Source organism: Trichechus manatus, unplaced genomic scaffold (assembly GCF_000243295.1).
Source record: "Trichechus manatus latirostris isolate Lorelei unplaced genomic scaffold, TriManLat1.0 scaffold00154, whole genome shotgun sequence".
NCBI lineage: Eukaryota > Metazoa > Chordata > Mammalia > Sirenia > Trichechidae > Trichechus > Trichechus manatus.
In genome coordinates, this window is record NW_004444090.1 from 4,336,152 (window position 1) to 4,340,048 (window position 3,897).

The following is a 3,897-nucleotide window of genomic DNA, read 5'->3' on the forward strand; positions in this document are numbered from 1 at the left end:
CATACGTCACATAGAAGATATTGACTAAATACTTTTTGTTAAATGTAAACAAATACTGACTTTTTCTAGAGAAATATAAAACTAATTTCCAAAATATTTATTCTCACTGACCCAAACATTTTCTACCACCATTGCTGGCATGTCGATCAGGAGAATCCTATTTGGGAAAGGCAAGGCATATGTCTTCTCTACTATGAGATTCAAAACTCAAATATGCAGTTCCATTATACCTTTCTCTGCCTTCAGGATTCAGCCCAAGAAGAACTTTCAACCAAGCTATATTAAATTTTATTACCAACTTTCCCCGCCCCCCTTAATCCTGGACCAAGGTTTTAGAAAGCCAATAATTCAGTGTTTTTGTCCTTCAGCTTCAACCTGACAACTCACCCTTAGAGGAAAGAAAGAGAGGTTGCCCAAAATAAACCGGCCAAGGGGGTAGCATGGATGTTGGTAAAGAAAAGGATATTTGACTGTGATAAGTAACAAACTATAAGAGAATACAGAGAGAAAGCACTGAAATGAGAGTCAGCAGGCCTGAGTTCGACACCAGTGCTGTCTCTTCCATGATGTAGTTATGTACTTCCTTGGCCTCCCTTTCCTCATCTGTAAAATTAGGTTTGACAAGTATCTGATCACAAAGGTCCATTATAAACAATTTTGTTATACTTTCTGGACTCTAAATAATAAATTCATGACCTCTATCTAATATGTGAGAGAAAGAACTGGCACTCTACCCCTGTGAAGATTACAGCCTAGGAAACCCTGTGGGGTAGTTCTGCTCTGTCACATGGAGTAACCATGAGTCACAAACTGACTCGACAGCACCCGACAATAACAACAATCTAATATAGTTATGACTCCTAGCTCCCTATCTCAACTTTTCAATACATTTCTCTCCTTTGCCTTGTTGTAGGGCATCTCGAGTTGCTCTCAAGTTCTGGCTTGAAGCACTCTGCATGGAAAAAATTAATATAAGATCTTTAAGACTGCACCCAAACCAAATAAGTTAACCTTAGATCACTGCTAGCTGAAGGACTCTAAATTAAGCAACTATCTACTCTGACTCGAGAGTGAGATAACTTTTGCAGAGAGTGAACTTGCCTTAATATAGTACCAGGTATGTGGTATGTATTAATAATTAGTTCCCTTCTTTCTGGCCCATTTATGCTTTGGCTTGAGCCAAATTATATGCCTTCTTTCATCCAGAGTGAAACAGAAGCACCTAAAGTGCCAAACTAAATTTGAATTAAGCTCAAGGCAAGAACAGAGAGGTTATCTGGCCCTGAGCCTGATCCTGCGACTTGATTTTTCCTAAGAGGTGGAGCAGTGGGAGATGGAGGTAGGAGTGCCCTTTTCTCCTCTGCTTACAGTGCCTCAGGTATAAACAGGAAAAATTAAACTGCTTCTTTTAAGCCTCAGGTTCAGTTCAATTGTACACAGAGAGGAAATTGTTGAGTCTTCTTGTTTTCAGCCTGGAAGCTCACAATTCAGTTGTTTTATAAAAGAAAAACCCCATTTTAAACCATTTTCAACAATGCACCAGTGTACAGATATATATTTAACACACACACACATATATATGTATTCCCATAGTAGAGTTATATTAATATATTGTTTGAATAGGAATATTACTAAAAAAAAAAATTGCCATCGAGTCAATTCCAACTCACAGTGACCCTGTAGAACAGAGTAGAACTGCCCCATAGTGTTTCCAGGGAGAGGCTGGTGAATTTGAACTGCAACCTTTTTGGTTAGCAGTCGATCTCTTAACCACTAAGCCATCAGGACTCCTGGAATATTACTATTAGCAGGAATATTACTAATAGTTACTAAATTAGTACTTAACTCTATAATTACTAAAGTACTAGAAAATAATTGAGATTTTCAGAATACAGATTTTTACACAATAATTTTATTTGCATGTAGAAATATGATATAGACACTTGGAAGAAGAAAAATGCATGATGAAAATATTTACAGAGCCCAGCCACGCTGAGCGGGCCTTGGGGATTCCTCAGGTCAGGTCTCATCCTACTCCTCTGCTGTGCCCTCCATGATGGCCGTGAAGACCCTGAACCCCAAGGCCAAGGTGGCACGAGCCTAGGCGGCACTTGCTGCCAACATCAGCGTGGCCGGGGAACTGCAGGACTTGCTGAGGACCAACCTGGGGCTCAAGGGCACGATGAAATTGCTTGTTTGTGGTGCTGGAGACATCAAGCTTACTAACAATGGCAACGTGTTACTTCATGAAATGCAAATTCAACACCCAACAGCCTCCTTAATAGCAAAAGTAGCAACAGCCCAGCATGACATAACCGATGATGGTACCACTTCCAACGTCCTGATCATCGGAGAGTTGCTGAAACAGGCGGACCTCTGCATTTGTGAAGGTCTGCATCCCAGAATAATAACTGAAGGATTTGAAGCTGCGAAGGAAAAGGCACTTCAATTTTTGGAACAAATCAAAGTTAGCAAAGAGATGGACAAACGCTTATAAATGTGGCCAGAACATCTCCGCATAGTAAAGTTCATGCTGAACTTGCTAACGTCTTAACAGAGGCTGTAGCTGACTCCTTTTTGGCCATTAAAAAACAAGATGAATCTACTGACCTTTTCATGGTAGAAATCATGGAGGTGAAACATAAATCTGAAACTGATAAAAGATTAATTAGAGGTCTTGTTTTGGACCATGGGGCATGGCATACTAATATTAAGAGTAGAAGATGTGTACATCCTCACATGCAATGTGTCATTTGAATATGAAAAAACAGAAGCGAACTCTGGCCTCTTTTACGAGAGTGCAGAAGAGAGAGAGAAACTTGTAAAATCCGAAAGAAAATTCATTGAAGATAGAGTTAACAAAATAATAGAACGGAAAAAGAAAGTCTGTGGAATCAAATAAAGGATTTGTCATTATTAACCAAAATGGAATTGACCCTTTTTCCTTAGAGGCCCCTGCAAAAGAAGGCATAGTAGCTCTCCCCAGAGCTAAACGAAGAAATATGGAGAGGCCGATGCTTGCCTGTGGTGGGGCGGCTCTAAATTCTTTAGATGACCTAAATCCTGACTGTTTGAGACATGCAGGACTCGTCTATGAGAACACGTTGGGAGAAGAGAAGTTCACCTTCTGTGAGAAACGCAATAACCCTCAGTCTGTCACACTATTGGTCAAAGGACAAAATAAGCACACACTCACTCAAATCAAAGATGTGATAAGAGATGGCCTGAGAGCTGTCAAAAACGCCATTGATGATGGCTGTGTGGTTCCAGGTGCTGGTGCAGTGGAAGTGGCGATGGCAGCAGCTCTGATTAAATACATGCCCAGTGTCAAGGGCAGGGCTCATCTTGGAGTCCAAGCATCTGCCGATGCATTACTCATTACTCCCAAGGTTCTTCCTCGGAACTCTGCTTTCAACCTTCGGAAAACACTAGTAAAAGTTCAAGCAGAACATTCCGAAACTGGTGAGCTTGTGGGTGTCGACTTGAACGCAGGTCTGCCAGTGGTAGCAGCAGAAGCAGGCATATGGGATAACGATTGTGTAAGGAAACAGCTTCTTGATTCCTGCACTGTGATTGCTACCAACATTCTCCTAGTTCATGACATCATGTGAGCTGGAATGTCTTCTCTAAAAGGTTGAATTGAAGCCTCCCTTATATCATCTGGATCATGAAGACTCTACAGAGTGATCCTAAGAATATGGCTTCAAATAATTTTTAAAGGCATTTTCTTTTCTGATATTAAAACAGGCAATTATTGTCACCTATTCAAATTCTGAAGATATGAAATTATAATCACAGTATTTTTTAAATGTACTGAAGTGTGTACACAGAAAGCAAGTCCTTTTTACCCACTGAACAGGTGGCTTTGCTTTAGCTGCAGGGGCATAAAATAACATG

General features: G+C 40.4%; 1 pseudogene; it reads left to right on the forward strand.

Annotated features, from left to right (window-relative positions):
• The first annotated feature begins 1,943 nt into the window (after window positions 1–1,943).
• On the forward strand, window positions 1,944–3,638 carry LOC101358960 (T-complex protein 1 subunit zeta pseudogene; annotated as a pseudogene).
• Window positions 3,639–3,897: the final 259 nt, after the last annotated feature.